This window comes from Ochotona princeps, chromosome 7 (genome assembly GCF_030435755.1).
Source record: "Ochotona princeps isolate mOchPri1 chromosome 7, mOchPri1.hap1, whole genome shotgun sequence".
Lineage (NCBI taxonomy): Eukaryota > Metazoa > Chordata > Mammalia > Lagomorpha > Ochotonidae > Ochotona > Ochotona princeps.
In genome coordinates, this window is record NC_080838.1 from 41535642 (window position 1) to 41560114 (window position 24473).

The window sequence follows — 24473 nt, forward strand, 5'->3', positions numbered from 1 at the left end:
CTCCCCCATCCACTGGTTTCTAATCAAATAAGCAAAATTAAATGAACAAAAATGGTTTAAAAACATGGAAGTTAACGTGCTTCCCAGGGCTATTGTAAAATACATTTCTTATAATTTGGAAATCTCCTAAGAAAAAGCAACAGGTTACCTCTAAGAATATTAATCATGACATTATGGCTAATAATGAAAAAAGCAAAACTAGTGTGTCTAACAATGAGAGGCTACTTGGTAAACTGTGATGGGTTGGTGCTATATCCACGCAGGTTCAGCAGCTGCCTGAGATGTTGGTATCACATGTGGCTGATACCTAGCTGTTCCAGCCCCAGCTTCTCTGCTTCTCACACATCCCTCTGCTAATGTGCCTGGGAAAGAAGTAGAGGTCCCCGTAATCCACGTGGGAGACCCGGATGGGAGTTCTGGGTTCCTGGCTTCAGTCTGGACCAATCCTGCCCACTGTGGCTGTCCAGAGAGTGAACCAGCTCAAGAAAGAATGCTGATTCTCCCTCTCTCTCTCTCTAAGTCTGCCTTTCAAAAACAGATATCTCTTTAAAAAAGAAACAAGTTGGGCCCGGCGGCGTGGCCTAGCGGCTGAAGTCCTCCCCTTGAACGTGCCGGGATCCCATATGGGCGCCGGTTCTAATCCCGGCAGCTCCTCTTCCCATCCAGGTCCCTGCTTGTGGCCTGGGAAAGCAGTCGAGGATGGCTCAATGCATTGGGACCCTGCGCCCACGTGGGAGACCTGGAAGAGGTTCCAGGTTCCCGGCTTCGGATTAGCGTGCACCGGCCCGTTGCGGCTCACTTGGGGAGTGAAACATCGGACGGAAGATCTTCCTCTCTGTCTCTCCTCCTCTCTGTATATCTGACTTTGTAATAAAAATAAATAAATCTTTTTAAAAAAATAAATAAAATAAAAAAGAAACAAGTTGCAGTAGATGGATATGTTATTATAATCAAATATTCTTTTATTATGTTTAGTGGGAAATAAAAGAAGTTCATGATTTAATTGTAGGTACAAAATAACATGTGTATGATTCAATTTATTCTACTTTTAAAATCTGCATTTATAAACATAGATATGACTAAAAAGATCATGCAACATGCTACCAGGTGATAGAAAAACTCCACTTCTGCTTATCCAAACATAAAATTTTCTAAAATAAACATAGGTTGCTATTTTAATTGAAAAATTAGAGACTACACTCTCCCCAATTCCAAATATCAGCTACTATATTAATAGTCTCTAAGAAAAAAGTTTATTATGGCAAGCATATAATCTATTTAATACCATTATTCACTAAGGATAAAAATAGTAGGCCTCATTTTTTCTTTTTGGCCACTGTGTGTGTGTATGTGTATATATGTGTGTGGGGGGGTAGTATAAGCAAATAAAAATATGCAGTCCTGGAATCTCAAAGTTTTCTTTTTAGCAAGATGTCATTTGTACAAATGTGACACCAGGGAGTCAAGCGGCCCACTTCTCTGACTAAACATAGCCTGATTGCACAGTTGATGGAATTACAGAAAATATACAGATTTATTAAGATTCTTGCTCTTGCTCAAATAAAATTCTGTGTTTGAAAAATAAAAAGGAAACTAAAAGTAAAAATGAAACAAGAAACTCAATTCATAGACATCAATTAAGATGGAAGCCAATTTTAGGACGGAGATGGTGGGAGATGGAGATGGGAGGAAGACTGACTCCTCACTACATCTGGAAGCACGATCGCCAAAGGTGCAAGGCATCTGGGGCAAACATGCCAGGAGTAGGGTAAGAGAGCGAGCAGAATAGCTGCACCTGCCTGAATATTTTAGCCAGTGCTAGACTTGCACTCATGACCTAGCTCAGGCAGTCTCATTTGCATTCCCAAACACTCAAAACTCTTGGTTGATAATTTCTTGGATTTCCTGGTGAGTAATCCACTTTCTCTCTTTTGTTCTCTCTCCTCATCTTTGGTTGTTATGGCTCTTAAGCTTTCTAAGAGATTGCTTAGCCTCCCTACTAGTTTAACAGCACTTTGATTCTCTAATGAACGATCTGTAGTTGTCCTAATCTGGTTCAAAAAAGAGTCCACCCGCTTTTCCCATGTGTCGCACCCATCTTGGACACCTGCACCCTGCAGGTGTGCAACATGCCTCCTGAGCAAGAGCAAGCAAAGCAAGGGGCAGATTTATCTATCTCAGTGCATATAAACCTCTAACTCACAAAGCAAATCTTCCTTCAAGTTTGCTGGAAAGATTATATGCAGAGATATAAAAATGGGAGCATGGAAATTACATTCTCAGGGTCCCCAAAAGGTGTTGGGCGTCCCTGTGGCAGAAAGAAACACCAAGAATAACTGGAAAGGAGGAAGAAGAACAAAAAAGTAAAGTGAGGGACGTACGACTCAAAGGTTTTGCAAGTGTCTCTTGAGCCAGATAAAGCAGATGAAATTAAGTCCTCTGACACCTGGGAGGATGAACACACGTGGGGTGCAGAGAACATCCAGACATCCATCTGAGGGCAGGCATTTGGCTCAGCCGTGTCCTCAGTGTCCTGAGGATGCCTGCACAGCCCATCGGAGTCCCTGGATTCAACACCTAACTCTGCTTCCAATTTCAGCTTCTGTCAAAGTTGCATCCTGGGAGGCAACAGGAGATGGTTGAAGCACCTGAGTGCCTGCCACCCACATGGAGACCTGGATTAGGTTTCAGCCTGGCCAAATCCTGGCCATTGAAAATCAGCAGATGAGAAGTAAATTCACAGATAGGAGATCACTCTCTTTGTCTCAGTGCCTTCGAAATAAAACAGAAAGAATATATCACAATAAAAAGAAAGATGTTGGCCACATGGTCTTTGGTGGCACCTCGATGCCATGCATACTCCAAGGATGGGCAGTCATGAAATGGGAAGTGATGTGGTAAATATGTCATGCAGTAGCTCTATCATCATGTATGGCTGCACAGTATGCACCTCAGCTCTAGGAAGACCAAGGGAAAGAAACCACGGTTGGTGATCAGGCTCCTCTTTGCTGACCTTTACAGGCCCTGAGTGTCACCTTGATCTCCAAACATGGCGCCCTCAAGAAGAGGGTCAACACATTCAAATGGAACCCCAAGGTCCCCTCTGCCTTTGTAAAGTGACTATTAAGTAATATGTGAAAAGTAAAGCATTGTTATTTTGATTTGGGCAAAAGTAAGAAAGTAAATAACCCCCACTTTAAATCACATTTTTAAAAGATTTATTTATTTATTTTATTGCAAAGTCATGTATGCAGAGAGGAGGGAAGACAGAGAGGAAGATCTTCCATCCAATGATTCATTCCCCAAGTGACCGCCAACTGCCGAGATGTGCCAATCCCAACTGCTGGAGATGTGCCAAATCACTAGGAACCAGGAGCCTCTTCCAAGTCTCCCACACAGGTGCAGGGTCCCAAAGCTTGGGCCATCCTCAACTGCTTTCCCAGGCCACAAGCAGGGAGCTAGATGGGAAGTAGGGTGGCTTGAATTAGAACCAGCGCCCATATGGGATCCCAGCACAAGCAAGGTGCGGATTTTAGATGCCAGGCTACTGCGCTGGGCCCTTTTATCACATTTAAAAACAAAAACTGCATAAGAGTTATTCATCAGAGTCATTTTTTACTTCATACTTCATGGAATTTTGGTTAAATTCTAATAATGTTGGTCTGGCAATTTGGCATAGTGTGTAAAGCTGCCACCTGCAGTGCCAATATCCTATATGGGCACTGGTTCTCTTGTTGGTCCTGCCACTTGTGATCCAGCTCCCTGCTCATGGCCTGAGAAAAGCAGTGGAAGAGGAGCCACATGTCTGGCCTCTGTACCCATGTGTGAGGCCCAGTGAAGCTCTTGGCTTTTTTTGTGGCTGTTGCAGTCATCTGGGTAGTGAAACAGTGGATGGAAGATCTCTTTCTAAGTCTGACTTTCAAACAAGTAAATACATCTTTTTTAAAAATTCTAAGAATGCATACTTGGATGAGCCTTCCTCTAGTTGAAAGCAGTGAGAAATAAGATAGAAACAAGAAGTGGGCTTCCTGGGAAAGAGACCGGGCCAAGATGCTTCCACTGCGATGAAGAGGCCTTTTTCATCTGGATCCTAGTGCCGCTGTGACTGGGCCTCAGTGAACTCAGCTTCCATGTGTACCCCTAATACTTGGCTCCTCAGTCCTCAGGAATGTGCCTGGTAGGAGCTAAGTACTTCCCATGTATGAGGACAAGGAGTAGTAGTTTCTTGGATCTGTTTGAATATTCTAATGCAATGCTGTTCCACACCATAGGCATATACCACATGGGGCTACTTAATTTACATTTTTATTAATTAGCCATATTTCAAGGGCTCAACAGTCACAGGCAGCTGTGACTGCTGTACTGGACACCATAGACTCAGAACAGCACAGCACTGCAGTCCACTGCTAGTCTATGATGGAGGGGAAGGGGAACTCATTGTCCCCACACAGACATGGCTTCCAGCCCACGTCACTTCAGGAGAGGTACACAGGGGGAACCCCAGGGAGATGCGCAGATGCTAAATATTCTCTTAGAGAATAAGTGGAACTCTGTACCCATAAAGCACTGTTCCTCTGAAAGCTTTTTCAACCATTTGTGCTTGAGCAGCCAGGTTGCCACACAGCAGAAAATCTGAAAAATCACTTACTACTCCATGGAATACTACTCAGCCATTAAAAGAAAATGAAATCCTACCATTTGCAACAAAATGGTCTTAAGTAGAGACCATTGTATTTTATAAAATAATACAATTCCAGAAGGACAAATATCACATGTTCTCTTTGATATAAGTCAACTTTCATGCAAAATACAAGATCAGTAGGCATATAGGTAAATATGTTAGTACATATAGCCATCCAGCGTAACTGTAATAGAGACTATCACATAGAGAAGTGAAGATACAATGTGGTAATCATATCTACTTCCAAATCAAAGATGAACTCCCAATGAAACTATTAAATATATCATGATAACAGGATGCTGGACTCTACCATTGTCTATACCTACAATTTCAGGATACACTTATATAGCAGAATGATTTACTTACGACTGTTTCTGAAGAATTGTACTATTATAATAATATAGGGGAAATCTGTGGGGGAAGGGATTTGAGGATGGTGGAGGGAAATCCCAGAGCCTATGGAACTGCATCATAAAAAATAAATAAATAAATAACATATATGGAAGAATCTAGGTGACTCTGAGTTTGGGAATAAGTTTTTAGATATGATCATAAAAGCACAAATCATGAAAGAAAACCTTGAAAGAAAAAAACAAAGTAGACCTTATTAAAATTAAAAACTTTCACCCTGAAAAGTACGTCATTCAGAGAATGAAGAGAAGTTCCCAACCAAGAGAAAATATTTCATCAAACACCAATCTGTTAAAGGCCATATTCAAAATATACACAGAGCTCTTAAATGTGGGAAAATAAGGAACTTGAATATAAAAAGGAGCAAAAGATGTGAACAGACACCTCATTCAAACAACATATGTAGACGGAAACACACACACACACACACACACACACTTCTCAACATCACGTCATTAGAGAGATTCAATTTATACCAGGGAGATACCACTGTACACAACAATCGCAACCTTAAACACTAACAGCACCAAACACTGGGAAGGACTTGCAGCAACAGGACTTCTCGTTCACTACTGGTGGGAATTGAAAACAATACATCATTCACTCCAAAAGGCAGTTTGGTAACTTCTTATAAAACTATACCATTCTGATGACAGGGCTGGAAACAGAATCAACCCAACAATTGCAACCACCAGCTGATCCGGGCGATGGACTGTGCCGGGCTCTGTGCTTGCTAGTACATACAAGAATCTGGTCTGGGAACACCTCAGACAAAGTTTCTTTGGGGATCCCCCCAATCGAGCTTCTGGACTCAGAACCCTAACCATGAAAAGACAGAGGACAGAACAAGTCAATCAACCACCTCAGTTATATGTTGGCAATGAAAATACTGGTCAAATGGAGACTCTATGATGGACTGTGTCAATCAATGGATTATCCAACGACCTCATCGTGCTTGGAGTGGTGAGAGTGGCAGCAATTCAGAACTGTTGAACTATCAAAACCACTTGAGCAAGACCTTCGGAGCATGCCCCACATCTGGGACCTGCGGATGGGTGGGAGACTGGATGGGGTTTCTCCCTTAAAATCCCCTTTTACATCAGATACATTAAGGAAACAATACAGAACTAATTGTTTTGCCCATCTTCCTGTAGTGCTTGAACCTTTTTACCCCAATTATGTCAAGATTGTCTAAATAAATAAACAAATAAACAAATAAATTTTTACAGAAACCCCAAACTATATCATTCTGTCATGTAGGCAGGGCAATCACACTCCTTAGCACGTCCCCAGACGAACTGAAAATACGTCTACACAAACATACCTGCCCACAAGCGTTTATAGCAACTTTGTTCATAACTGCCAAGCATTGGAGGCAACCAATATACCCTTCAATATACACATGCAAACTTGGAGCATCATACAATAGAATATCATTTAGTGCTAAGCAAAATTTTCTCAAGCCACAGACATCAAGAATTATTAAATACAAATTTTAATTGAAAGAAACCAGTCTGAGAAGGCAACATGGTGTATGACTCCAATAGGGGACAATGTGGAAATGGGCAGAATTATGGAGATTGTGCCACAGGTCAGTGGCTACCAGGCAATCAGGAGGAGGGATGACAGGCAGGCAGGCAAGGCCCAGGGATTTTGAGGACAGTGAACCTGAGATGGTGCATGTGGCTGTTTGGTGGATGTACATCATTTTACATTTTTCAATCCTGCAGAAGGTAGAAAGCAGAGTGAAGCCTAATGTGAAGTGGGACTTCAGTTAATAAGAATATATCAGACTGATCATTAATTCTAAGAGGTGCACAGCACTAATGTGGAAAACTAATGGGGGATGGTATAGAATACAGGAACTTCTTCTTTTCTAAAAACCTAAAATCTAAAGGTTATTAATTTACCAAGAAGAGTATTTCTCGGAAAAAGCTATAAACTCTTGGAAACAAAGACAGTAATTTTTTTTTTTTGAAAAATCAAAACCACTTCAGGTATTGACTTAGGCAGTAAAGGAATACAGCAACAGTAAATAGTTCCCAGTTACGCCCTTTAAGAACAATGAGAATCTGCTTGCGCACAGTTCCTGATATAAATGTGCTTTGTAACTCCGAAACATTTAAGCCTTGTAAATGTAGAGACCATCCTAAATAGGGCTTAACGTTGAAGAAACTACACTTGTGATTAAGGGGGCATTCCATTGTGACATAACATACATATTGATCTGTAACTTGAACACTGCCTTCTGTGTTTTCACATGCAACAGACATATTCACAAGGCAATACTTTAAGCAAATGGCAGGGCACAATTTATCCTTGCTTCATTCAGTGTGCAAGCACAAATGGGAATTTTGGGATGGGTGTCTCAGCACAAATCTTCATGTACATTTACAAAATTGTACCCTGAGGAAAAAAACCTGCTTTGCTTCTAAAATGACATCTTCAGGACTCACCCTTTATGAGGGTCCCCGTGGCCAATGACTCACTTCAATGGAGCTCCCTAACTAAGGAGTTTCCCAGCTGCTGCTCTCAAGGAATCACACTGGCAAATCAGCTTTCTCTTTCTACAAAGTTTTCTTTGGGGGAAATACAGCTTTCCAGCACTTTCTTTGGCTTTTCAGTCCCCACCAGGTTCACTACAAGGAAGCATCTTGCATGGGAGTGGATTAAGGGGGAACAGTGGCTTGCAAAGCATACCTCAATACACTGCTCAGCAACATTGGTTCCTTCACTAGCCCTCCAACACGAAACCTTTGCCTGCTCTTGATATTTAGCCTTTGAAGATATTTTATTTATTTGGAAGGCAGAATTACAGCAAGATCTTCTACCTGCTGGTTCACGCCGCAAATGATTGCAATGGCTGTGCTGTGCTGGGCCAGACCAGAAGCCATGAGCCTGGCACTCCATCTAGATCTTCCATGTGGGTGGGCCATCCTCTGGTGCTCTGGCAGGTGGATGAATAGGGCACTTGATCAGAAGCAGAGAAACTGGTACAGTGTGTTCTCTAATTTCTGCTACAGAATCCAAGATCCCATTCCCCTCATGCCTCTGGGAAGCCCGCTGCTTCAAATGTGGATATCAGTTCTATCTTGCAGATGATCACAGACATAACCCTTTCAGGCCTGTCCTCCTGGGACACATTCTTGGAAGGGACAAGGACTGGTCCCTCTCTGGCCTGGGGTGTTCAATCTAGCCCCCATCTCACTTCTGGTTTCAGCAGAGCAGTTCTTGCTTTATGTGAGCCCACCTTGACGGAAGCTGACAAGGAAAACAACTTTTTTTTTCTTAAAGAATTATTTATTTTCATTGGAAAGACAGATTTACAGAGAGAAGAATCTTCTATCCACTGATGGATGAAATTGGTTGCAATGGCTGGAGCCAAGCCAATCCAAAGCCAGGAGCTTCTTCCGGGTCTCCCACATGCTGCAGCATCCCAAGGCTTTGGGCCATCTTCAACTGCTTTCCCAGGTCACAGGCAGGGAGCTGGTGGGAAGTGGAGCAGCCAGGACACAAACTGGTGTCCCTATGGGATCCTGGCATGTACAAGGCAAGGTCTATCCACCAAATCATTATGCCAGGCCCAGGAAGACAACTTCTAAGACCCTATTCCAAATCATGTGTCAGAACTTTGGCTTCCAGGTTATACACAGAACAAACAGTTCAGTCTCCATTAGAAACCAAGGCAGACAGCTATGCAAATTAACAAATGAAGGAAGTGGAATGACAAATCAGCATTTGACAATAGACTCCCTCTAAACCTAAGCTAGTTGAAAAGATAAACCTGATGTCATTTCTTGTTCATTTCAAGATCTAAAACGTCTTCCTGGGAGAAGACCCCTGTAACCACTTTAGTGGCTGAATATCTAAGAATTTTAAAAAGAGCTGTCTTATTATAAAATAGCTTAAGCTCCTCTCTGACCATCTACTACTTAGTGAACAAGATACATAATGTAAAAAGCATCTGTTGATAAAACAGAAAGAGACTCCCTTGTCATTTCCCAAATTCTATGATAAGTTATATATAACTGTGAGTTTAAATGCTAAATTGAACTGCTTGGCTTAAAACTGCTTCCACACATATTTTCACTTTCCCATAAAGGTTTCTCCCTACCTGGGGAACTGTAACCTAAGGACCTGTAAACAGACCAGAACCTACTCTTGTAACAAGAGCTGTCTCTACCAATCAGAAGCAGCCAACTGTTCAAACCCAGTTCAAATAAGATGGACATGCGCTGTCACCAATCAGCTCTCACTACCTCACTTCTGTTTACTGTAGGTAACTTCCTCTTCCCTGGCTATAAAAACAGAACGGGCCTGTGTGACGAGGCATTTTCATTTTTGGCCCAGATTCTGCTGCTTGATTCTGGGACCAGAAAATCAATTAAAACTTGCAAAACTAGATTTGTTTAACAAATAGAAACATCTCTGTTTCCAACAGGCTTCTGTGGCCTCTAAATTACACCTGTGAATCAGAATTACACCTGGACCCTGCTTGCTCACGGTTCAGAAAGCAGCACCTCCTCGTCTAATGAATCCTCTCCAATCTGAACTGAAAGGACACGAGATCTTTGAGCTCTTTCCTGTGAAGGCACCGCTGCACTGAGACTGACCTAAGGACTTTGGCGCCAGAGCTCCACCACTGATTTCCCGTTGCCATGACACCCTCAGTTTATTCTGCTTCTCATTGTTGACAAGCACCACCATGGTGATTCACAGCTGACACCACGATACCTCCACTACTTCTGCTCCAAAACACAACAATAAGTAGCTACTAGTACCACTGTAATTTAGAAAAGGCTATTGAATAAATCTGGCCCATCAGATAGACTATGTGGTTAAATTTTGGATTATGTCCAAAGAGCTGATAAGGATTTTTAGTAGACTGTAATCAACCATCATTTGAGAGGATGGTGTTTTTGAGGACAAAAACAAGCATTTTAGTAATATTGAGGGCTTTGAGGAATCCCCCACTATTGGAACATAACTCATTGATTGGTTGTATTTTTAAAATGTATCTAACATGGTTTCACAAATGACATTTTCATAGAAGGTTCAATTCACATTATTTAAAACAAACAATAAAAAAGTCTCATTTCCTTTAGGAGAAGTAGGGCAGGGGCTCAGTGCCTGTGCTAAAGGGGGAAAGACAAAGCGTAGGGAAGACCACCATGTAGCGCTATGTCCTTCACACCGAACCATCCAGAAATGACCCTTAGGAATCACATCCTGGGCCCAGCACGGTGGCCTAGCGGCTAAAGTCCTCACCTTGAACACGCCAAGAACCCATATGGGTACAGGTTCTAATCCTGGTAACTCCACTTCCCATCTAGCTCCCTGCTTGTGGCCTGGGAAAGCGTTGAGGATGGCCCAAAGCCTTGGGACCCTGGTTGAAGTTCCTGGATTCTGGCTTTGGATTGGCGCAGCACCAGCCACTGCAGTCACTTGGGGAGTAAATCATCGGACGGAAGATCTTCCTCTCTGTCTCTCCTCCTCTCTGTATATCCAACTTTGCAATAAAAATAAATAAATCTTTAAGAAAAAAAAAAGGAATCACACCCTTCTGAAGGAAGTTTCACAACTGTCCTGGCTCACTAGGAAAGGCAATATATTTAGTTAGCAACAAGGAAATGAAAACAACAAAAGGAAAGGTTGAAACAGGATGATGCACAGGCTTGGATTACTTAGCAGGATAAAGAGTATTTTTAAAAAATGTTCTAAATGTAATGAATGGCCAGTGGGGAAAAAAACACAGTAATGACAAACGTCTTGTGGCCAGTGCTGTGACACAGTGGCTAAAGCTACCCCTGAGATGCTGATATTCCATGTGGGCCCTGGTTCATGTCTGGGCTGCTCTACTTCCAACCCAGTTCCCTATGGAGAGCCTAAGCATTTAGGACCCTGCCACCCATGTGAGAGATCTGGATGAAGCTTCTGGCTTCAGTCTGGCTGTGGCTACTGTGGGCATATGGGGAGTGAACCAGTGGATATAAGATTCTCTGTAACAACTTTCAAATAAAGAAGCTTTAAAAAAAAGTTTCAAGTCTGTTTGACAGAATGAGCTTAAAAAGTCAAAGGTGCTGGTAGAAATGACAGGTTATAAGACAGGTCCACTTTCCTTGAGGCACAGCACTTTTTTGCCACACAATTTCAAGTTCTTTGATCTAAAATTGGCTCTCACAGTCACCTTAACACAGACAGAGAGAAAAAAAATTGAGACTACAGTACCCTTCACCAAATTTCAAATACCTACCCTACATCCTCACAACTCTATATATGCCTTAGATGAATTATTCTCAATAAATTCTTGTCCTCTTGACAAAGAATCACAATGAAGATGAACAGCTCTATCCTCTTTTTAAAATTTTTCTCTTTACAAGGTTACCAGTATCCCACGTCTCCAGTTCAATCTTCTCAATTAGTATAAACTCATCTTTGGTTGGGGCCAGCACTGTGGCACAGTGGGTTAAGCCGGCGCCTGCCACACCAGGAGCCCAGATGAGCAGTGGTTCATGTCCTAGCTGCTTCACTTCCTTTTTGGCTCCCTGAGAAAGCAGCAGAGGATGGCTCTGTCCCTGGCCTCCTGCACCCACATGGAGACCCAGAAGAAGCTTCCAGCTGGACTGCTGACTTTGGCCTGGCCCAGCCCTGACTATTGCAGGCATCTGGGGAGTGAACCAGTGAATGGAAGCCCTCTTTCTCTGTGTCTCCGTCTCTTTCTGTAACTCTGCCTTTCAAATTAATAAATATCTTTTTTTAAAGTAATTGCTTAAAAAAATCTTATCTTTTCAGACAAAGGCTATGCTACCTCTAGAACACAGAAGTGATGCTTTTTCATCTCTCTTAGTTGCGTTGTCACAATCTTCATCACCACACTCCAGTAAAGTACAGTTAGAGCCAGCCAACCTGATTAATTTCAAGTTTGGAATTACCAATTCCATATCCAGGCTGTAGACCAGGATCTGGACACTTCCTTTTTGACAACAATCACCAGTTTTATCAATCTGGTCCTTACCAACGTGCCCCCAAAGGAGTACCACACAGGACTACAGAGAGGGATGAATTCCAACCTCCCCGGTCATCTTAGTTTCTCCATCTAAATATAAAGCTGGATGAACCAGACCATCTAAAAATTTCAAGCTCTACTTTTAGCATTTCTGGGTCCACCCTTCCCAAACTCATGAAAGTTAAGTGCCATAGTCAGTGGCATTGCTTATTCCTGTCATGTCTGCCAATGTTGGCCTCTGCCTCAAGGAATTTAGAATTAGCCGAAGATCCAAGGATTCTATGTCAAGCCCAATAAAAGTCTCTTTCTGTCCCAAAAGAAGCCTATTGACAGAGCACACATTCTCAACAGCAGCGCATTAGTCGGCTTTGGATTGCTATAAAAGAACACCTAACACTGGTTGCTTATAAGGAAAAGAGGTTTACTTGGCTCCTGGTTCTGAAGGCCCAGAAGTTCAAGATCAGGCACCTGCATCTGGTGAGATCCTTCCAGTTGAAGGGGAAGCTGCAGAGAGCCTCTCACAGTGGGAGGGTGGAGGGCATGAGCAAGTCAGAAACAGAGCTCACTCCTGTCGCAAAGCCACTTCCTGGAAAATCGATTAACTCCTGAATCGATTCATCCACTCCTGAGGTCAGTACCCTCCTCATCACCCAACCACTATGTATCTTTTACAGAGACATCTCCCATCTTGAGTTCACCCCTTGAATGCCTACAGGACCATGGCCAGGCGAAGGCCAGAGCTGACCCAAAAGTCAGGAACACAGGCCTGAGTGAGTTGGCAGCAACTCAGTTACTTTTGCCATTGCCTGCTGCCTCTGGTGGTCTGCCGTGGCAGGAAGTCAGAACCAGGAACTGCAGCAGGCAATAGAATGAATTCAGGTACTCTGATGTGCCCCACAGGAAGGAATCTTGACCCCTAGGGCAAACACCCCCACCTTTCCATCACCTCCTATACAGTACACCTAATAAATCAGAATGGGATTCAATTCCAACATGCGTTTTTGTAGGAAACTTCAACCCACAGAAAGGGGGTGAAAATTGGTGATTGGAAGATGCCCAACCCTCCTCCATGCCAAAAATAAATAAATAAATAAATAAATAAATAAATAAATAAATAAATAAATAAGAAAAAAGCCATTCCACAGAGGGAAGAGGGTATTTATGAGAAACCCATCCAGGAAAGTTCCTTGGGGAGGCAATAACAAAACAAAGGTTGACGAATACAGTAACAGAGTACCCCAGAAGGGGCTCATGTTTGATGACAGCTAAATGGCCCCACACACATGATGAACCTGCAGTCCTACCCTTACCCACCACTCACTTCCCAGGGATTACGTCTGCACTACCAATTGCAAACAGCCAGCGACTTCTTATTCCTCCCTTTTGGGATCTAACATCCCTTCCTCTTCTCTGACTGAGATCAAGAGCAGGCTCTCACCACCACCTACCCTCTTTCACAACATAATGATAACCTTGCTGGCTCGTGTAAACTAGTAAGATGTGCTCCATGAGGTGGGAGCTATGGCTGCTTCGTTTACAGCTGGATGTTCAGCCTGGCACAAGACAGGCACTTGTCTTACCAACGTCTTCTTTGTATTCACTAGCTTTGAATCTCTTACAACTTTCTAGAGAAAAACCCCAAGAAATGGTCTCCAACAAGAGCGCCAACTTCTACTTCGAAGATCTCCTAGGCCTCAGGGCATAATCTGTCACATAATCTTCCAAACATCTCTAACCCAATCACAGAATTTGAGCATGTTGGGCACTGGTATCATGACTTAGTAGATTAAGCCACTGCCTGTGGCATTGGCATCCCATACGGGCACCGGTTCAAGTCCTGGTTGATCTACTTCTAATCCAGTTCTCAGCTTATATCCCAGGAAAGCAGCAGAGGATGGCTCAAGGATTGTCCCTGTACCCATGACGGATACCTAGAAGAGGCTCCTGGCTCCTGGCTTCAGGCCCAGCTCTGGTCACCAAGGCTATTTGAGGAGTGAACCAGCAGGTTGAAGACCTCTTTCTGTGTCTCTTCTTCTCTCTGTAAATCTGACTTTTGAATAAAAAAAAATCCTTAAAAATGTATGCATGACTTTTGGATTTTATACTATTAAACATGATATTAAGAGGGGATAGGGTTAGAGGAGATCATGTGAATCTTTTCTCAATGCAAGAGCAAATACCAAAATGGCACCTTTTGCCCATCAAAGTGCCCAAGATAAAAATCATCTCTCCAACTCCAATTTTATCTCTTGTTCGTCATCAGGTATATATCAATAACTGAATTGCTCATAAAGAGATGAGGCTGCAAATAGAGAAGAATATTATCTGATTTCACATCTAGAGGAAACAATGATGAACAACAGGTGAGTATGTTTACTGGAGAGAGGGGAATCAAACTTAACACAATGGAAGTTTCTTCACATCATGACAGTTCCTGTAAGAATAATAATGTCTCTCTCTTTCTCTCATCCCCTCATCCCACCCCCAGGCTACAAGAAGCTCCAAACAGTTCCTGGGAAAATGGAATTAAAAGATAAAGCAAGGGCTGGCACAATGGCTCCACTACCTAATCCTCTGCTTCCAAACATTGGCATCCCATATAGGTGCCAATTTGTGTCCCAGCTGCTCCACTTCCCATCCAGCTCCCCTGCTTGTGGCCTGGGAGGGCAGTAGAGCATGGCCCAAAGACTTGGGATCCTGCACCCGTATGGGATATCCAGAAGACGCTCCTGGCTTCAGATCATTCCAGCTCTGGCCACTGCAGTCATTTGGGGAGTGAACCAGCAGATGGAAGATCTTTCTCTCACGATCTCCTTTTTTCCGTAAATCTGCCTTTCCAATGAAAACAAATATTTTTTTAAAAAGATTAATTTTCCATAATTTTTTGAAGCTCCCCCATATATTCATATGTGTGCATGCCATAGAAGTGAATTAAAACAAAAATATATCATATTTAATTCCCTTAGCTTTTTGTTAATGTGGTCTTTAATTAGGGTGATGATATAATTTCTTCAAAAATTATACCTATTTGAAAGGCAGAGTCAGAGAAAGCAAGAGGCAGAACTCTCTAACTGCTAGTTTGCTCTCTAGGTGGCCACAACAGCTGGGCTGGACTGTTCTGAAAAAAGCCAGGAGCTTCTTCCAAGTTTCCCAAGTGCATCTGGGGGTCCAACCACTTGAGCCATCTTCCATTGCTTTCCCAGGCACATGAGCAGGAAGTTATACAAGAAGTGGAGTGCCCGGGACTCAAACCAGTGCCTATATTAAGCTGCATGTGGCAACTTACCCTAATGACACAGCGCAACGCTGGCAATACAATTTAACATTCAAATCAGGCCAACTGAGAATGAAAGGGAACAGTATTCATGAATAGCTACACCGTCAACAGGTACAAACCAGGACTGTGCTTGACAAACCAGATGCATATAATTAATGACTCCATGCAAAACTCAAAAGAAACCAAAGGAACAATAATCAAACAACTTCCCTTTAGTACAGCATTTGCAAAAGATTTTTTAAAAGAAATTTTAAATTATGACATCCACAGATTATCCATATGAACAGCATCTTATGAAACAAAGCATATAAATTAAAGAGTGAATGTAAAATTAAAAAAGAAAATTAGTTTTAGAATTCTCAAGTAAGATTGGCTTTAATTAAGGAAACAAATGCTTTCTTTAAAAAAATTTTCAGAGAGAATCTTAACCCACAATTTAAACTTTGCAGTTTATAGTATTCAAGTATGATTTTACAGAAATTCATGCATTTTAGGATAATCAAAACAGTTTTACAATTCTAACAAGTCATATGTTAACAACTGAAGAATAGAAAAGTCTCAGGCAGGTGAGTAGGGAAATTTCCAGCAACTTAGTGAGGAAGAATTTAACTCTACATCCTACCTAGTAAAGTCCAGGAAAAGCAAATAGGGAGCCTGACCAGTAAGTACAAGTTTTACCAACTGTTAATACTAAACAAGATGTAACTGCATAGAAACTTTGATGTTCAGTTTGTACTCAGCTGTTATATATGATGGACATCAATGTTGATCCTTTCACTGATCCTGTGCCACTCTGATTTAGGTTAAACTCAAAAACATGTTAGCTTGGGAGAAATTATAGCTGTTATTTTTCTAACTTCCACCAGAGACCCCTAGATGCATTCCCTGGAGAATACCCGGCTGCTGTGGCCCCCTCTCTTCACCCTTTTTTCCAGCAGGAAGTAGCCAGAGTGCTTGTCGGCCCCTATGCCTGACAGCAGCCAGGGTTCATTCTCCTGGGAAAAAGGATGTCGAGGAGCTAGATGGTATGATAGGCAGTTAGGGTATGTGGTTCCTGGTTAAGTCATCTTTGTATAATATTGCCTCTCCCCATTTTTCTGCTCTTCCAAGAGCATGTTCCCCCTAGCTAAATCTTTCTGGACTAATTTTACAAAACACAGAAGGGGGATTTGTAGAAGGACACTGTGACCCTAGAAGGTCAGCGAGCACAGGATTACAACTGACTGGATAATATCTGTATGAGAACAACTGGTTGGATGCCATTTGTGTGACTGATTGGATATCCTTTGCATGAGAACAACAGAATGGATACCTTTTGTATAACTGACTGGATATCATTTGTATAAGAACAATTGAGCATATATCATTCATATAGCTAAATGGATATCATTTGTATGAAGACAGTTGAGTGGACAGCATGTGAATGAGAACACTTGGTGGGATATACAAAACAAAAGGAGTTCCAAACAAAAGTATAGAAACAGTTGATGGGTTTTGTTGATAAGCTCAATACCTCCTCCCTTATCTCATATGACCCTCAGTGTATAAAGTCTGATGCAACTAATAAATTTTGGCTTTTTAACCATCAAAAAAAATCTCAAAATTATTCATTTGAATGGCAGTTACAGCGAGAAAGAGAAAAAAGAGACGGGGAGACAGAGAGAGGTCTTTCACCTGCTGGCTCACTCCCCAAATAACCACAATGGCCAGAGCTGGGCAGGTCTACATCCTTTCTAAAAACAAAATCAAATACCATATACTGTTTCAAGAGTGCACATCTTCATAACATTTTCATTACCAAGATACAGAAACACAAGATTTCTTTTCTGTTCTTGTTCCTATCTTCCCACTTACAGGGATAATACTTCAGTAGCAATGCATTTAATATCTCTTCAGCAACAGGAATAATGGGGTTGCAGCAATAGAAGGCTAATGAAGTGGAACATAAAATGATAGAAGTAGAAAACTCTTCCACACAGCTGGGATGGCAAAATAACTACCAAATACGAATAATAATACAAAAAGGGAACACTTGCTTAAAAAGGTCATACAGAAGCTGCTGTAGTCAACTACCATAAGGGTGGTGAAATCCAAGCTTTCCAGTGATTAACATGGATATCTGCTGTTTAATAACTGTGCTGCTCAGGTGAACTCTAGGCATGTCAATACCCTCACCACCAAACACAGCGATTCATGCTTGCTCCCACTGTCTCATGTCACATATTCTACCTATGAATCTCTCAAGCTCTCGAATCTTGTATCTCTACCGTAGTCCCAGCTGCATCCTATAGAATGCTTGCCAACTGCTCCCTGCCAGAGTTCCTTGCTTCTGCTCTGCCCGGCAGTCAGAGGCACCCATCACAAATGGGACCACATGCTTCTTCTAGATCACTTCCTGGTGCCTTCTCACCCATACTCCTGACAAAGCCCACAGAACCAGCACACGCCCTGTCCTGCCTGCCTGACCACGTGTCACTTATCCATCTCTGCTACCCACACACTGATGTCCCAAGGACCCTGCTCTGCTGCTCCCATAATCACGTGCTTGGAAGCCTCAGCTGAGCCCCTGCTATCCCTCACATTTCAGCACAAATCTGGTGTCCTCTGACCAAAGCTGCCTGACTGTACTACAGCAAACCTCTCTGCTTTTCAAAAGAATGGTCCAAATAGGGATGTAGGTATCTGTTTTTACCTGTGACTAATCTTTCAGCCTCACTCAAGATGTCTAATGAAATGGCTCCTTAAGAGGAGAACCCTGACTCTTATTCACACAGGAATCCCTGGATGCAGGAATAACATGAGGGAATGGGTAAATGGCATAGCAGGAAAGGGGCACATCCCCTGTCACAGTGCCTCATTCAAGTCCCCACTCTGCTTCTGATCCAGGTTCCCACTAATGTGCACCTTGCAAGATACAGATGACACCTTAAGACCTAGGTCCCTGTCATACATGTGGGGGAACTCAACGGAGTACCAAGCTCTAAGATTCAACATGGACTAGCCCTGGCTGTTGGGGACCCTTGGGAAGTGAACCAGCAGACAGAAGATTGCTATCTCTTTGTCCCTCTTAAATCAGATAACTAAATCTTATTTTAAAGATCTATTTATTTTTGCTTGAAAGGCAGAGATACAAAGAGAGAAGGAGATGCAAAGACAGAAAGATCTTCCTTCCATGGATTCACTCCCCAAATGGTCACAATGGCCGCAGCTGAGCTGATCTGAAGCCAGGAGCCAGGAACTTCTTCCGGGTCTCGCACATGGCTGTGGGGGCCCAAAGGCTTGAGTCAATCGCTGTGCTTTCCAGGGCACATCAACAGTGAACTGGGTAGCAAGAGGAGTGGCTGGGCCTCAAACTAGTGCCCATGAGATAGGGCTGCTGTGGGCAGGAGGCTTATCTTGCTAAGTCACAGTGTTGGCCCCATAAATTTTATTTTAAAAAGAAGAGTGTTTAGGAGGTAGCAAATGTTTGCATGATTGTGATGAGTATACTCGTTAATTCCACAAGGAACTGAGGTGAACTGGGGACATCTCAGTCTCTACATGGAGTGCAGGCATTTGATAAAAATCAATCTGTTTCAGAAATCCAAAGCATTCCAGCATGTGACTGTATGAGGCCAGTGGCTTGCCAGGTTGCTGAGGGAATTTACTGCTTTGAAATATTTCTCCTGCACTTGGCTATTCCCCACCTCACACCTGATGCAGCTGCAGTCTCTCCCTCCCCTCCCTCGCTCCATCTCTCCATTCCACATGTATCTTCTTACATTTGATCTGGATCTGTTCTTTGCAGACTGATATTTGATAGCCAGTAATGATTTCTCTGGTCTAGGTCTGACAGTGGCCTTGCCTTCCAATGCATCACAACAAGTAACTGAACAAGATGTTACAGAAATGTTACACATGCAAACAGTTAAGGATGGGGTGAGGTGGTGGTGGATGGCAAGGAGGTGGACGGGGGGAGCTGGATGCAAGAGGTTAAATGTGATGATGCCTGGCCCTAAGAGAGCCCAGTCAGACACAAAGGCAACTGAGTGGCCATCCTTCCACGACTCATGAATCTCAGTCATCTAAAATCTCATACAGTCCAAAGCATGTATCCTGCATTGAAAGTCACCATTTGAAGCTACAGAAAATCTTACAATTCCCACTGTACCATTTGGTTTCTTCACTAGCTAAAGACACCAGATTCAGTATTCTACAGTACTCAGCCAAGTGACCTGTGACCAATTTGGGCTTTAAAAATGTCATCTGCCTGCCACCGCCCTCATTGGGCGGTGAATAGGATTGGGGAGGGGCGTGACCTTGGGCCTGGGGGTTTAAACTTCCAGCAGCTTCCCGGCTGCTGGTGGGCCTCAAGATGGGGCGTCTTGCTGGGATCCCGACTCCAGCCACCGCGTACACATGGTGGGCTGTCCCTGGGCAGCCAGTGTGCCACTTGGCGCCAGGCTCTGCCTGCTGGCCACCTGGCCGGGAGCTCTGAGGTTTTGGTTCTTTGAATCGCTGCTTAGGTAGCTCCAGGTTGATCCCACTATGCTTCTGGGATCTGAGTCAATCCTAAAGATTCCCAATGACAGTAACTCTTCCTTTGAAGAACTTGTTATCACTGAACAATGCTGAGCACCGAACACCAGTTTATGCAAAAGCTAAGGGTCGGGGCTTGCCTAGCAGGATATCCTATTACCTGACGTGATGATGGATCAGGAGACTGGTCACATTAGGCAGGGCCATAACATTAGATAGCACTCGAGAACCATATCCGGGGATAGATTCTGTGGGGGATGTGTGGGCCACACCCTGTGGAACTTCTAGCCCCACTGGTTAGCTCAAGAGTTTGGGTGGTGATAGACTAAACTAGGTGTGATCAAGGAGCCTGCCATCATCACAAGTAAAGGAACCCGCAACAGTCTGGACTGGTCAAGGCAGCAACACCCAAATGTGCATCCTGAATAGGGTGTGGGGTGGGCCGGGCTGCAACATTCACCAGCTCATACATGGCCAAATGGAAGGCCAGACTGCGCTGGGCACTGGCCTAAAACCCACTGGCATGTACGAGAACTGGGTCGGGGAGTGGATCAAGTGGAGGAACTTGGGAAATTCCCCTGGCAAGTCATAGCTCCCACTGGTGAACATGTGGTCCAGACCTGGGGGTCGGAAAAGCTGGGCAAAGTAGCTCCAACAGTTGGCTAATGTGTCAATTGGTAATGGAACAGGATGTACTGGGCAGGACTGAGCAAACCTTAGCCTACAAGCGAAACTACAAATGAGGATGGAGCACAGGTCATGACGAGCTAGGCTCTTGCACCTATTGGTCTACATGAGTCAAGGACGCTAAGCCAACATGTCTAAGGCAGAGGCCAGGACAAGTGAGGTACTGAGCCAAGCTGAGTCAGAACAACCACTGGCATGCGCGTGATCTATGGCTGGGAACAGGCCTGGTTGGGGAGCTAAGGGGACACCCTAGCTGGGTTGAGGTTCCCACGAAGGGACACGTGTGCTGGAATGGGGGCTGCGTTCTAACCAGGAAACAGTCATAGTCTCCCTTGGCACGAGCATGGACTGGGACTGGATGCACCAGGCCAGGCCAGACCCCAACACCGTCTGGTGTCCTGGAGGACCAGGGTAGATGTGGGACGGACTAGGCTAGGTCTCAACCTCTACTGAGCCATGTGTGAGCTGTATGTGGGTATGGACAAGCCATGGCTGGGCTGAAACATCCAACAACAAGAACCAGAATGGGGTGAAAACCAGCCAAGAAAAGCCACTGCTCCTGCTAGGACAGGAGGTGAACTGAGTAGGGCTGGCTCATGGACCCCCTGGTATGCACAAAATCTGGCACTGGGAGGGGTTCTGATGGAGGAGCCTAGGCAATTCCTCTGGCAGGACACAGTCCCTGCAGGTAAGTGCAAGAAGCATGATAGGAAACAGCCCAGAATAGGCCATGGAAAGTTTCCCACATCCATACATTTGGCATGGGTCGGGGGCATCAGTTCATGTCATCCACTGGCAAATCTGAACACCAGAACAGAGTGTGGGTCAAGCCAGGTTCAGTCGCGACAAAAACCAGTGCACAATATGGAATGCCGGGGTGAGGTTGCCTGTACTGGATGTGACTGGCAGCACCCAACCAGCACGCGTGAGAACCAGGAAGGGAGGGGGGCAAAGCCGGCAGGGGGATTAAGGGGGTTGTCCCCTCGCCCGACAGCTACTCCCACTGGAGAGCATGAGCTGGGATGGGGACAGACCAGACTAAGCAGGGCTACAACACCTGTGCGCCTCATGTGGACTAGATCAGGGAAAAGCCAGGCTGGGCAGATTATTCCTACTGGTGCAAACAAAATTAGAGTGGGTGAGGGTTGTTTGGGCTTAGCCACGGCATCAGATGGCAGAAGCTGGCACTGGGGGCTAATTCTGTCAAGTCAAACCACAGAACCACCTGAAGAGTGCATAAACCGGGATTGAGAGAGACCTGGGAGGGAAATAGTGGGTTCCTCCCTCTTGGGTTACTACTCCCGCGGGAGGGCATGAAAACTAGGATAGGAGCTGGGGTGGCTAGACAGACACTCAACAGCATCTGTGTGGGCTGCATAGTGGAACTGGTTAGAAGGAACAAAGCTTTAATACCCATTAGCATGTATGAGAGCCGAATGGGATGTGGGACAGACTGGAATAGCCTGCTGCACATACTGGCAAACCAGGGTAGGGGACGGGCCTGGTGGGGGTTATTGTGGGTTGCTTCAACTAGGCTGCAACTCCCACTGGTTTATGCGAGGGCCAAGTATGTGCTGGGCAGAACCAGGCTGGACTACAACACCCACTGGTTCCAGTGCAACTCGGGACTGAAAACAGAACCAACCCAGCAATTGCAACCACCAGCTGATCGTGGTGATGGACTGTGCTGGGCCCTGTGCTTGCTAGTACATACAAGAGTCTGGTCTGGGAATACCTCAAAGTTTCTTTGGGGAATCTCCCCAATCAAAATGGCGGACTCAGAACCCTAGCCAAGAAAAGAGAAGAAAGTACAAGTCAATCAACCACCTCAGCTATATGTTGGCAGAGAAATACTGGGCAAATGGAGACTTTATGATGGACTATGTCAATCAGTGGATTCTTCAACGACCTCATCGTGCTTGGAGTGGCGAGACTAACAGCGATTCATAACTGGTGAACTATCAAAACCACTTGAGCAAGTATCTCAGAGCATACCCCCATCTGGGACTTGGGGTTGGTGGGAAACTGGCTGGGGCTTCTCCCTCAAAACCCCCTTTACCTCAGATACAAAAAGGAAACAATATGGAAATAATAGTCTTACCCACTTCCCTATAGCCTTAGAACATTTTTACCGTAACTATGTAAAGATTGTCAAAAATATAATAAAAAAAAAGGAAAAAAATGTCATCTGCCTAACGTCACTATGAACAGATTATCTTCAGTTTCACCCTGGTGATTGTTCCTCAAGGGCATGATTGGTTAGTCACATTGCCCGTGCAGTAGCTGCTGGCCCCACATCACTTGAAATGTGGCCAGTCTGAACTATACACACAGAAGTCAGGACTTCAACATTTCAAAAATTGTTATATTAATTATTGATCATATCACATGGCAGTATGTTGATATATTGAGCTAATTTTTACATTTTCATTTCTTCTACTTTTAAAACTTATTTCACAGATAGCTGTTTTGCTTACCACATGTCCACATGAACCAGGGCTGGGCCAGGTCAAAGCTAAGAGCTGGAACGCAACCTGGGTCTCCCACATGGGTGGCACATGTGCTACCAGCAGGAAGCCGGAATGGAGATCAGAGCCAGGACTCAAACCCAGCAACTGCAATGGAGGGTGCAATGACAACCTGTGGGCCATATGAGTGTCCTAATGCTTTACAGAATATTTTCAACTGCTTGGTTACTTTTCGTAATACAACTGTTAGAAAACTCAAAGACTGGCGCAGGGGGCGGAGGGGGGAGGCTGGGGAAATCCCAGAGCCTATGGAACTATATCATAGAATGATGATAATAATTTAAAAAGAAGTTAAAATAAAATAAAAAATATATTAAAAAAAAAAAGAAAGAAAACTCAAAGACACACACATTGCAATTCCACTGGACAGCACTGGTTCAACAGGATGTTACCCCCTGGGGGCAGGTCAGCCCATTGATCCGAGCTCTAGCCCTGGCAAGCTTAGAAATGATGTCACCCTCACTGTGCAGACGGGACTGTGGCAGGGAAATGTAAACTATCCATCAGAGTTGCTCAATGAGGATAAAATGGCAGCAAATGAATCACAGTCCCATGAGGCATTACACCCACAGAACAGAGCTCCGAAAGATTTTAGATAAGTGGGGACCTAAAAAAAAAAATCTTCTCCAAAAGCATTTTTTTTTTAAAGATTTATTCATTTTATTACAGCCAGATATATACAGAGGAGAGACAGAGAGGAAGATCTTCCGTCCGATGATTCACTCCCCAAGTGAGCCGCAACGGGCCGGTGCGCGTCGATCCGAAGCCGGGAACCTGGAACCTCTTCCGGGTCTCCCACACGGGTGCAGGGTCCCAAATCCTTGGGCCGTCCTCAACTGCTTTCCCAGGCCACAAGCAGGGAGCTGGATGGGAAGTGGAGCTGCCGGGATTAGAACCGGCACCCATATGGGATCCTGGGGCTTTCAAGGCGAGGACTTTAGCCGCTAGGCCACGCCGCTGGGCCCCCAAAAGCATTTTAGAATATGGTCCAAAACTTTCTTTTCCCACATTGTTTTCCCCTTATCTTCACCTTTGTAAGATGAAACTGATCCACCAGTTATGTGATTTTCCCTAAGTTAATATGACTTCAAACAGAATACATTATAAACTGCAAATATGAACATATTCTATCCCCATGGTTTTTATGAACATCATATTCTATACTTTACACTTCTCCCTCTCATCATCCAGCTGACTATCCACTATAAGCTGTTAAAAACTGCCTAAATTCCATGTTGTTTTGTGTTTAAAATAGGAGAATTCAAGATTTTTCTTCTCACATTAGTGCCATTTCTATGTTAAGGAAAGACACTAACCTAAAAGTGTCTCTGAATCACAATGTATGATTACGTAGAAGTCTTAAAA

At 43.9% G+C, this 24473-nt stretch overlaps 1 protein-coding gene across 2 annotated transcripts in view; it reads right to left on the minus strand.

The window, feature by feature from the left end:
* The window catches only part of SGMS2 (sphingomyelin synthase 2), a 93980-nt gene that overhangs the window by 58186 nt on the left and 11321 nt on the right, over positions 1–24473 (minus strand). The gene's annotated exons all lie outside the window — the stretch shown is intronic.